The sequence below is a fragment of the Bison bison genome, unplaced genomic scaffold, assembly GCF_000754665.1.
Source record: "Bison bison bison isolate TAMUID 2011002044 unplaced genomic scaffold, Bison_UMD1.0 scf7180017864105, whole genome shotgun sequence".
Taxonomy (NCBI): Eukaryota; Metazoa; Chordata; class Mammalia; order Artiodactyla; family Bovidae; genus Bison; species Bison bison.
Genome location: NW_011494677.1, coordinates 12,940,450 through 12,953,803, shown reverse-complemented (window position 1 = coordinate 12,953,803; position 13,354 = coordinate 12,940,450). Strand labels below are relative to the sequence as shown.

Genomic DNA, 13,354 nt, shown 5'->3' with positions numbered 1-13,354 from the left:
GATTCTCCAGGCAAGAATACTGGAGTGAGTTGCCATTTCCTTCTCCAGGGGATCTTCCTGACCCAGAGATCAAGCCCACATCTCTTATGGCTCCTGCACTGGCAGGTGGGTTCTTTATCACCAGTGCCACCTGGGATGCCAGGGTGCTTTTCCCTAATCCTCCACTAAACACAGCTAAAAACTCTGGTCACTGTATAAAAATACAACCCTAAGAAGGCTCTGAGAAGTAGAAAGAAGAGGAAGGATGGCAGGGGAATCCCAAAATGCAGAGTGCCAAAGCAGTGAGTGCCCTAAGTTTTGTTTCAGCCTCATCCATCCCAGACTGGTAGCTAGAGGCGTTGGCAGTCCAACACCACCAATGGACACAAACACACACAAAAAGCCCCAAGAGAAGCCCGCTCTCTCTACCCAAGGGACAAAGAGGGACAACCGAAAGCCAAGAAGTAACTGCTCTAGTCTAGCCGAATACCACAGAAGAAACGCTGCCCTTATTCTGCCTCCCTCACTATGAAGGGCGGAATGAATGAGATGCCTCAACCCAAGTAGAGTCAAATCCCCGCTAAGCTTTAACATGCAGCAGTATGGAGGGAGCTCGTGAAGATAAGGCTGAGTGAAAGACAATGTATAAAACAGCACTGCTGCGTGATTCTGTTAATATTTATAGTAAGGTCAAAAAGGGGAAAAACCCTACTGTGCTAGAAGTCAGGACAGTGGCTGAGTGCAGCAGGCACCGCAATGGTGGGAGGCATGGTGAGGTGAGGCGGTTCCATGGAGCTGGGGAACCAGGAAGCTTCTCTTCCAGGATGTGGGTGGGAGTGAAGTAGCTCTCCAGCCTCTGTATAGTATGCTCTTAATCTTTACATTGCCCATTTTACCTGAAAAAGTCTGGGAAGTAAAAAAAAAAAGCATGGGGTTGTATTCCTACAAGAAATCTGTTAGCCTTGGAAAACCAAGAAAGCATGAATGGGCAGGGAAGAAAGGCTTCAATTATGCCATTTAAGAAAGACTAAGGACTTAGGGAGAGATATAATCTTAATGGATGAGATGTATGATACCTAGGGGACTTCCCATCACTGCCGACAGTAACTGCAGCCATGAAATTAGAAGATGATTGCTTCCTGGAAGGAAAGCTATGCAACCTAGACAGACTATTAACAAGCAAAGACATCACTATGCCGACAAAGGCCTATACAGTCAAGGTTATGGTCTTTCCAGTAGTCATGCGTGGATGTGAGAGCTGGACCATAAAGAAGGCTGAGCACCAAAGAATTGATGCTTTTCAACTGCAGTGCTGGAGAAGACACTTGAGAGTCCCTTGGACAGCAAGGAGATCAAACCAATCAATCCTACAAGAAATCAACTCTGAATTGGAAGGACTGGTGCTGAGGCTGAAGCTCCAGTACTTTGGCTACCTGATGTGAAGAGCCAACTCACTGGAAAAGACCATGATTCTGGGAAAGACTGAAGGCGGCAGAAGAGGGCAACAGAGGATGAGATGGTCGGATGGTATCACCAATTCAATGGACATGAACTTGGGCAAACTCCGAGAAATGGAGAGGCACAGGGAGGTCTGGCGTGCTGCAGTCCATGGGGTTGCAAAGAGTCAGACGTGACTTGGCGACTGAACAACAACAACAGTGACAGCTAGATGCCTTCTGACTCAGCTGTACAGGATCTGCCTGTCAACGCAAGAGACGTGGGTTCAATCTCTGGTCCGAGAAGATTCCCTGGAGAAGGAAATGGCAACCACTCCAGTATTCTTGCCTGGGAAATCCCATGGAGAGAGGAACCTGGTGGGCTACCGTCCATGGGGTTGCAAAAGAACAGGCACAACATACTGACTAAACAACATGATTATCAAGAGTCATACCTGAGCCCACCAAGCCACAGTCCAAGAGTACTGTATGCAGAGAAAAGGGATGTTCTGGTCCCTCAATAGGAAAACTTGGACAAGACACTTCTCCTCTCAGAACCTAGGGACTTATCTGTTAACATCTGACCTTCCAATAAATGAGCTTCCCAGGTGGTGCCAGTGGTAAAGAACCTGCCTGCCAATGCAGGAAACCCAAGAGACCCAGGTTTGATCCCTAGGTGGGGAAGATCCCCTGGAGGAGGACATGAAAACCCACTCCAGTACTCTTGCCTGGAGAGTCCCATGGACAGAGGAGCCTGGCAGGCCACAGTCCATGGGGTCATAAAGAAACAGACATGACTGAAGCAACTTAGCACGCACACAGCATTCCAATAATTACCAAGATGATTTACTGAGAGATGATAGACAAAAAATCATTGTAAATTATAAACTACTGTAAAACATAAGGTGATATTAGTAGAAGTATTGTTTTTACTATTGTGAAATAATGAAGGGTGATCACTATCATCCTATATATAATCTATAATGCCTCTCCTGTCAAATTTCCCACCCCTTCTGAAATACATTAAAACAACACACAAGTGAGAATCACAGTTTTAATTCTGGCTATTACCAGAGAACTGTATATATTCAGATTAAATATTAAATAACAAAAAATGAGAAATTTTAAAAATAAAATCTATCTTTCTCTAATTACTGTCTCAGAATATTAAGTGCTTCATATATGCTAAGCACCATACTGTGGGCATCACATATGCCACCTTATTAAACCCACATAGCAATCAGGCAGCAGACACGTAATACACTTACTGCACAAATGAGAAACTGATAAAGAACTGCAGCTCTCACCACTGCTCTCCCCTGAAAGGTTCTACTTGCAACCGACTCTAAAAAATACGCCAGTTACCTTAAACCAACAACAACACCTCTAGTGAGTGCTCAGTTTTATTCATATGACAAGCTTCAAATCCCCCATTATTAGAGGAAAAGGTAATGCTGACCTATTATTGTTTGAGATAAAACACATTAGCATGGTAAGTGATAGAGAGTTATTTGGTTTTGTTTTTTTTTTAAAGACAAGTCAATAAAAAAAGATAAGTCAATAATTTGTATACATGGAGAAATAATTTTTATCATGTGAAGATATTCAACTACATTAACAAATTAAGTCTGGAAACAAAACAAAAGTTAAGACTGTAAAACACAGAAGACGTGCACCTTAAAAATCTGTAGTATTAACAAAACCAGCGAACACTTACTGGGTGCTTACTATGGACTAGGCACTGTACAAAATGCTTTCATTAGGTAATAAACTCATCAATCCTCATAACAGTCCTACGGGGGTTATCCCTGTTGTTTCAAGTTCAGAGACAAGTAAACTGAGGCACTGAGACTTAAGTAACCTCTACGAGATTATACAGCTAGAAAATGGGAGAACTGGGACTCCGAGTCTTAATCCAAAGTACATACTCTAAACTTCTGTACATATAGAAATAGCTCATGTAGCTCAATAATATATATATATATATAAAAAGACCCAATCAGAAAATGGGTGGAGATCTACACAGACATTTCTCCAAAGAGGACATACCGATGGCCAAGAGATGCATGAAAAGATGCTCAATGTCAGTGATCATTAGAGAAACGCAAAACTACATTGAGGTATCAACTCACACCCATCAGAACAGCCATCATCAAAAAACTCTACAAAGAATAAATGCTGGAGAGGGTGTGGAGAAAAAGGAATCCTCCTACACTGTCGGTGGGAATGTAAACCGGTGCAGTCAGTATGAACAGTATGTAAATTCCTTTAAAAAGTAAGAACAGAGCTACCACATGATCCAGCAATCCCACTTCTGGGCACATATCCAAAGAAAACCACAATTCAGAAAGATACTTGGAGGGACTTCCCTGGCAGTCCAGTGGTTACGACTCCACCTTTCAGTGCATGGGGGGCACAGACTCCACTCCTGATCAGAGAGCTAAGATCCCACATGCTTTGTGGTCAAAAAACCAAAACATAAAAACAGAAGCAATACTCTAACAAATTCAAGGAGAGACTCAAAAAATTTAAAAAAAATAATAATAATAAAGATACATGTAGGCCCAATCAATGTTCACTGCAGCACTATAATAGCCAAAACATGGAAACAATCTCAATGTCTGTGGACAGAGGAAAGGATAAAGAGGATGTGATACATGTGTGTGCGTGTGCGTGCGTGCTTAGTCTCTCAGTCGTGTCTGACTCTTTGCAACCCCGTGAACTGTACCCACTAGGCTCCTCTGTCCATGGGAATTCTCCAGGCAAGAATACTGGAGTGGGTTGCCATGCCCTCTCCAAACCAGGGATCGAACTCAGGTCTCCCACCACTGAAATAATGCCATTTGCAGTGACACAGATGTCATACTGAATAAGTCAGACAGAGAAAGGCAACTATCATATGATATCACTTACATGTGGAATCTTAAAAAAAAAAGATACAAATGAACTCACAAAACAGAAACAGAGACACAGGTATAGAAAACAAACTTATGCTGTACCACAGGGGAAAACAGGAGGATAAATTGCAAGACTGGGATTGACATAAACACACTACTATATATAAAAGAGATAACTAATAAGGCCTCCTGTACAGGACAGGGAACTCTACTCTATACTCTGTAATGACCTATATGGGAATATAATCTAAGAAAGAGTGGATATATGGATATGTATTAATATAGCTGACTCACTCTGCTGTACAGCAGAAACTAACACAACATCGTAAATCAACCACACTCCAAAAACAATTTTTAAAAAACCTTTACACACACGGCAGAATCTTAAAGGTTTTAGAGATTACAGAAAAGCCCATGCAACCAGAAGCCTAATATTCAAAAAGCACATATTGAATTCAAAACAAAATTGCTAAGTAGGAGAGTCTATGAACTGAAGAGGGGATAACACTACTACCAAAGAAAGAGAGGCCTCTTCGCATCTTCATCTAGTAAACTCTGCACGGAAAAAGAAATGGTTTAGAAAGGTAGGCTTCTGGGGCACCATGGTTGACTGAAACTTTCAAGACCATGTGTTATAAAGAAGGCTAAGCTAATTCCCAGAGGAAAATGTTGCAGGGTGACAGAGCAGAAATATTCAGTAAGGAAAAGAAGTCTGAGTAACGTGAATTCAAGCTTTTAAAATCTGAGAAAGATCACAGAAATTAATCTACCATTACATTTCTCTAGGACAGGACTATGACCTTACTGAAGGAGAAGGTTAGGTACATCGGTTCCTTCAAAGCATCTCCCTTTTTAGGGACACTTGTACTCTCTTTGTTAGCTCTTTTTCTTCATGATATAGTTTCTTTTCTCCAGGACTACTCTGAAGACTTCACCACCATCTCTGATTGTATGTCCCTTTGGGTCTCTGATGCTCATGAATCTTAACTCCATATTCCCACTGGAGGATGAAACCTAAAGCAAAATCAGGCCCAAGGGAATTCTGTGTGGTGAAGGGAGCATAAAAACATCCCTAACATGGACTACAGCACAACCTTTAAAAATTGAGAAGGCACCATATGTTCATTTTAAAAACAGAAAAAGAATTTGATGGCTCAAGTTTAAATGATGATTCTGTGTTTACATGCAATGTGACTTGACCAAATTGTTTCTCTGAAATCTCAGTTTCTCCATCTATAAAATAATATCACAATGATATCGATAAAATTATGAGTTACTGTATGGAAAACTCCTAGCACAGCATCCTTCAAAGTACTGGCACTCAAATTGTGTCCCCTTCTCCTCGGGTTAATTTCTATCAGCAATACTGATTTGGTTGCTGAAGGAATACCTACCATGGGAATTTTTTTTTATCTTATTAATATCTTCAAGTGGCACATTGGTAAAGAATCCACCTGTCAATGTAGCAGATGCAAGAGACATGGGTTTGATCCCTGGGTTGGGAAGATCCCCTGGAGAAGGAAATGGCAACCCACTCCGGTATTCTTGCCTGGGAACTTCCATGGACAGAAGAGCCTGGGGGGCTACAGTCCATATAGGGTTGCAAAGTCACGACTGAGTGCGTACAGCACAGCACAGAGTTACCAAATGTTTTCTGAGTACTCACTACATAGCAAACATTGTGCTAAAGTCTATAAACATGCACTGTGGATTACCAATTATATGACAAGCACTATGCTTAATTTACAGAGAATGAAAGATAAGCACAACAGAATCTACTCTTTAGGCTTTATAGCAAATAAGCTCTAGCGTTAAAAAAATATACTTATATTGATGTACTCTGGTTGTGGCTTTGCTGTTAAATAAATGGCTCAGTGCCAAGTCAGGAAAAGACGGCACAAAAGATCTTACTTCCATGAGCACTAAGTGATTGGTAGTGGCTAATTTAAAGTCAGTACAATGCAAACTTTTGAAATCCAGACTGATACTATCAGTAAAGAGTATGTGACCAGTTGGGTTTTGTCTGCTGCTAGCAAAAGCTGGGAAATAGACATAAGTGCCATACATCTACCATTTCCAAAGGAAAAAGAACTCTAAAACTTAGACTCTTCAAGGAAAAAACCCTGTCCTTACCTGTTACCCTGTAAAACGATGGGCTGGCAGGTCCCACATATTAACAAAATTAAGACACTCAGTCATATTAACAATAGGTGCCCAAACTGGCATAATTTATATATGCCAGTCCCCAACATATGACATTATGTAACTTTTCCTCAATTCATGTTTTATTTTTTAACCAATTCATAACAAAATACAAAGAAATGGTACCTTTCATTTAAACACTGTTCAATGAAATTTTTCATTCCAAAGTGAAGCTCAAACAGGAAAAATAAAATCTCAATAATTTAATACTTTTACATTCATACTTTTTTCTTTTTTTAGCATTTTCTCCCTAGGTAAATTTTAATGATGACCAGATGCACCAAACTAAAGATACGTATGTGGCCTCATGTCTTAAAAAACATACATCTGCCAGAAAGATGGCTGTTCACATGTCTTTGCCCCAGTCACCTACACAGTATTTACAACCATACAGCATTCGTTTAGGCACCCACTGTCTTCCAAATAGCCACGATATAACCTGCTTATAATAATTCACAGGACATAAATTTGGAATGAGAATAAGAAGTACATGCTGAAGGTATCTCTCGGTGACACAAAGAAACTTCATCACCTCTCTGTCCTGTGTTTTTTTTGTTTTTGTTTTTTTTAGAATATAAAATATTTACACATTTCCTCTTTTCTAACAAGAAAAGAGAGATTTCCTTTTCACAACTTGAATATCCAAAAGGTTCAATCAAAGCCAAATGATAGAGCAAATAAAAGCAGCCAGATGCATATTTTAGCATTTGGGACAAAATCAGTTTCAATTTCTACAATTAATTGATCCCCAACTTCTTTTATTCGATTTTCTTAATATTACAGCATTCCTCTCAGATTTGAATAAAATGTAAGGAGTAATGGATGTTCCCAGAAGCCAAACTTTCACACTTTATACCACCCTGTGTATATTACATCTAGTCACTAAAGATCAGCAGCAGTCTTAAGGGCCCTCAGAAGACCACAATGAGCTAAACAATCAAGAGGACAGACAGATTTATCAAAAATAGAAAATGCACACAGTACACATGCCATAAAAAGTGCAAAGATTCAAAAAAGATCAGCCCTGGGATTTCTTTGGAAGGAATGATGCTAAAGCTGAAACTCCAGTACTTTGGCCACCTCATGTGAAGAGTTGACTCATTGGAAAAGACTCTGACGCTGGGAGGGATTGGGGGCAAGAGGAGAAGGGGACGACAGAGGATGAGATGGCTGGATGGCATCACCGACTCGATGGACGTGAGTCTGAGTGAACTCCGGGAGTTGGTGATGGACAGGGAGGCCTGGCGTGCTGCGATTCATGGGGTCGCAGAGTCGGACACGACTGAGCAACTGAACTGAACTGAACTGAATCCTGTTATCTTAAAATGTACATTACGAGGGTGCCTTCCCCTGTAGCTCAGTCAATAAACAGTGTGACTGCAATACAGGAGACCTGGGTTCAATCCCTGGGTTGGGAAGATACCCCTCGAAAAGGAAATGGCAACCCACTCCAGTATTCTTGCCTGGAGAATCCCATGGGCAGAGAAGCCTGGCAGGCTACAGTCTATAGGGTCACTAGAGTAGGACGTGACTGAGCAACTAAACTTTCTATTGTTAAGTTCTAATCCTGTTACCTTAAAATGTAAATTGTGGGAATGGGTCTGGTAAAATTTTTACAACTTTGAGACATCCTTTTGATTTACTGTAATAACTAATTAAAAAAGTGTGTAATTCCATTGCTAACACTAGCAAGGCAGGCACTCTCCGTCCCCCTTCTGATGTGTCAGAAGCTTTCTCTAACCCTTTTCATACTTTTAATAAAACTCTGCTACACAAAAGCTCTTCAGTGATCAAGTCTGGTCCCTGGTCCTAAAGCTAAATCTTCTTCAAAGATCAAGAATCCAACATCATTTACCGTAAGCTATCAATACTGAGAGTTCTCTTATGTATTTGATATCAAATGCTTTAGAATTAAATAAATAAATACTGGGGAACTCCAGAACAATTGCATCTCAGGGTAGAGCCTAAAGAGAACCTGGGTAAATACAGAAAAGGGAATTGGCTACCTATGGCCAATACCACAGCAGCTACACGCTTACATGGGGGAGAGAGTCTACATAAGTTGTTAAGTCCAATATGTCAAAAATAATATCTAATTAAATTCAGATCTGAATGAGAAATGTATAAATAGTTATTTAGGAAAAAATTTTTTCAAATGTTCCTGCCTTTTTATTTTTTAGCACGGAGAAAACTTCAAACAATGGTTCAAGTGAATTAACACTGAGTTAAGTAAACTTTTCTTAAAGAATCAGTAAAAATGTACACCTGTGGCGGATTCATTTTGATATTTGGCAAAACTAATACAATTATGTAAAGTTTAAAAATAAAATAATTTAAAATATATATATATATATATTTCCAGTAACAGTCTTTTAAGCAATAGCTTTAACCTGAACTCTTCCCAGAAAATTTACCTGGGAAAAGATACACTGTTCCATGGTTTTGTATCACTCGAAGCCTCCTGAGCATGGCAAGCTTCTGACTGGTCCTGATGCTTGCTCTATACACACTGTTCATCTACCGAGAGGATAATCTGTAAAATTTTAAAGAGGTAATCTAGGAACTGATCATTTATTAACTAATTTATCAACTGATATAAATTTATGCATATGATATAAAATTATGCCTATTTAAAAATGCAATTTTTAAAACAAGGGTTTCTAAAATTCAGTTTAATCATAGATTCTTTGCTCTATTTGCTCGCTACTTCAAAAGTAGAAAGAGCACTATAAAAGAAGCAACCTGCCTGCTGAACTTGCATATTTACAGTATATATAATTGACAAAGCTAGTGGAGGTGATGGAATTCCAGTCAAGCTATTTCAAATCCTAAAATATGATGCTGTGAAAGTACTGCACTCAATAAGCCAGCAACTTTGGAAAACTCAGCAGTGGCCACAGGACTGGAAAAGATCAGTTTTCACTACAATCCCAAAGAAAGGCAATGTCAAAGAATGTTGAAACTACAACAGAACTGTACTCATCTCACATGCTAGCAAAGTAATGCTCAAAATTCTCCAAGCCAGGCTTCAACAGTACATGAACCGTGAACTTCCAGATGTTCCAGCTGGATTTAGAAAAGGCACAGGAACCAGAGATCAAATAGCCAACACCCATCCACTGGATCATAAAAAATCCAAGAGAATTCCAGAAAAATATCTACTTTTGCTTCACTGACTACCCCAAGCCTTTTACTGTGTGGCTCACAACAAACTGTGAAAAATTCTTAAAGAGGTGGGAATACCAGATCACAATACCTGCCTCTTAAGAAATCTGTATGCAGATCAAGAAGCAACATTTAGAACAGGACATGGAACAATGAACTGGTTCCAAATTGGGAAAGGAGTACATCAAGGTTGTAAATTGTCACCCTGTTTATTTAACTTATATGCAGAGTACATCAATGTAAAATGCAGGGCTGGATAAAGCACAAGCTGGAAGTAAGATTGCTGGGAGAAATATCAATAATATCAGATATGCAAATGCCACCCTTATGGCAGAAAGCAAAGAGGAACTAAAGAGCCTCTTGATGAAAGTGAAGGAGGAGAGTGAAAACACTGGCTTAAAACTCAACATTCAAAAAACTAAGATCATGGCATCTGGTCCCATCACTTCATGGCAGATAGATGGGGAAACAATGGAAACAGTGACATACTTTATTTTGGGGGGCTCCAAAATCACTGTAGATGGTGACTGTAACCATGAAATTGAATGACGCTTGCTCCTTGGAAGAAAAGCTATGACTTACCTAGACAGCATATTAAAAAGCAGAGACATTACTTTGCTGAAAAAGGTCTGTCTAGTTAAGGCTATGGTTTTTCCAGTAGTCATGTATGGATGTGAGAGTTGGACCATAAAGAAAGCTGAGCGCCAAGAAACTGATGCTTTTGAATTGTAGTGCTGGAGAAGGCTCTTAAGAGTCCTTGGACTGCAAGGAGATCAAACCAGTCAATCCTAAAGGAAAGCAGTCCTGAATATTCAAAGGAAGGACTGATTCTGAAACTAAAACTCCAAAACTTTGGCCACCTGATGAGAAGAATTGCCTCATTGAAAAATAAATACGCTGATGCTGGGAAAGATTGAAGGCAGGAGGAGAAGGGGATGACAGAGGATGAGATGGCTGGATGGCATCACTGACTCAACGGACATGAGTCTGATGAGCAAGCTCTGGGAGCAAGTGATGAGACGGGGAAGCCTGACATGCTGCAGTCCATGGGGTCGCAAAGAGTTGCACATGACTGGGCAACTGAACTGAACTGATAATTGACAAAATCATAAGAACTTAATTACTGTGGTAAAATTTACAATTAACAGTTCAAGAATTTAATATCAATTTTAATTATTTTAGAATATCCTAATTCACAAAAATAAAAAGTGCATTTACATTAACAGATGAATATAAATTCTACAATGAAAAATATCAAAATATTTTGTCCCATGAGAAAATTAACTATCCCAAGGCAGTAATAAATTTTAAAATACTTAATGTTAAATGCCGTTACACCTTAATTTTATCAGAGAAAACAGCAGAAACTATCACTAGGTGTTTTGAAATATTTTTAAATTGATAGTAGTAGTATTAATAGTAACAACACTATATTTGTGAATGTATGGAATTATATACACTCAGGTATCCCAGAAATATTCCCCATCCTGCAAAAGTTAAGGCCCACACAAAACCACTGATATAAAACACATCACACTGATAACAATCTATCTACTAGTAGTTAATCATATCTACTTTAATGTCCCCTAAATATAATTCCGAAGGAAAAATCTGAACACAGTTAGGTGATTAACATCAAAAAAAGTTAAAAAGGCAGGAAATAAAGAGCATATTTAAACAATAAAATACTAGGGACTAGAATAATTACATATGTGGTCTCTAGTGAAAAAATGTTATAACATTAAGTAGAAAGAAGGTAAAGTTCACACTACAACTAAATGACTATCTACAGATAAACCACAAAGTCATGTAAACAGTGGAAAGCTGTCTTTTTTAGCATTGTTTATTTCTTACTGCAAAGTAAAAACAGCCTTTTTGGGTTTTTGGAGAATGCGTCCTTAAATTCATGTGGGTTGTCTTTGTGACTGTTTTCCACTGTAAAATTGATTAAGTACAATACTCTCCTGTCAGGAGCCAACATCATTAAAATAGGGATTATGATGTTTTCACTTGAAGGATCAAAATATGAAGTCATTTTAATAAGGAACAATCATGATATGGCCTAGATGAGCAGCTGATATCGATTCCACCATTGCCTTCATTTCTGATACCTTCTTTCCTGAACTCCATATCCTTCTGTTGGACATCTATTCTTGTATAAATAAATATCCCCTTTTAAAATAGGTACCAGATACAAAGGTAAGAAATGTATGAGCAAAGAAGAGACTATAAACAACCATCTGGCCTTACTCCCTTGAGAGCAGGATCCAGGCAGGATCACCATTACCAGTACTACTGAGTATAGCAGATATCCTATTATAATACATTATATCATAAAGTTATCTGCACTGCTCTACAAATGGTTGTATATAAGTCTTCTCTATTAATAGCAATATACTATGTGCTACAACTGAAGAAAACCTTTACTAAAAGAATATGAAAAAATAAAAACTTTATTCATAAATTGCAAACTTAGATGGGTTTTTCAGCAGGATTATTCTTGAGTCACACAAGCTAATCAGTAAAATCTGTGATAGTGAAATTATTAAAAGCAAGAAAAACTTATCAGAATCCAAAGAAAGTGAGTTGAGAGGGAAGCAAAATTTTCAATGTGCTTTAAAGCTTTCCAATATCTTTTTCATTAACCTACAGAAAATATGGTCTACCAAATTACTTCCAAATAGCAGCAGCAAGTTGTTGGATAGAACAGACGATCTGGTTTGGTTATTTCATATAAAAGGTATACTATCAAGAATTATCACAAAGTAGCCATTGAACAACCATCGACAGGAAGACAGTGGAACCTCCCCCACAAAAGAAAGACACCCCACATCCAAGAACAAAGGAGAAGCCACAACCAAACAGTACGAGGGGCACAATTATAATAAAATCGAATTCGATACCCACCGAGTGAGCAACTCACAAACTGGAGAATAACAAAGAAGTTTTTACACTGTTGTGAAGGTTCTAGGCCCCAAGATCAGGCTCCACAGCCTGGGAATACGGCCAAGGGACTGGGAATCCTATGGAATCTGACTTTGAAGGTGAGCAGGATTGATTACAAAGCTTCCATAGGATGGGAAGGAGCAGAGAATCTTGGAGGACACAAACAAAATCCTGTGCACACCAGGACCCAGGGGAAAGGAGCAGTGACCCCACAGGAGACTGAGGCAGAACTACCTGTGAGTGTTTGAGGGTCTCCTACAAAAGCGCGGGTTGGCAGTGGTCTGCCACAGAGTGAGGGACACTAGTAGCAGCCATCCTGGGAGATGCATCCTGGCTTACGTCCTCTTGGATGTCACCTACAGCCCTACTATAGAAGCCTACAGACTTTAGGACTAGGTTGCCTCAGGCAGAGAGGGAGCTCCCATCAGGAAGCTTCCACAAGCCTCTTATCTTCAACTACCAGAAGGCAGTCAGAAAGAATAAGAACTACAATCCCATCAGCCTCCAAAATTAATACCACAATCACAGAAAGATATCCAAAATGGAAAGAAACAGAGTTATGTCCCAGATGAAAGAACAAGATAGTTCAGTAACAGTATCAGACCAGTTGCTCTGTCCTGTCTGAATCTTTGCAACCTCATGGAATACAGCAACCAGGCTTCCCTGTACATCAACAACCTCTGGAACTTTCCTCAAACTCATGTCCAGCCAGTCGACAATGCAATCCAA

General features: G+C 39.4%; 1 protein-coding gene across 3 annotated transcripts in view; it reads right to left on the bottom strand.

The window, feature by feature from the left end:
* Positions 1 to 13,354, bottom strand: part of TUSC3 (tumor suppressor candidate 3) — a 213,558-nt gene that overhangs the window by 129,053 nt on the left and 71,151 nt on the right. The gene's annotated exons all lie outside the window — the stretch shown is intronic.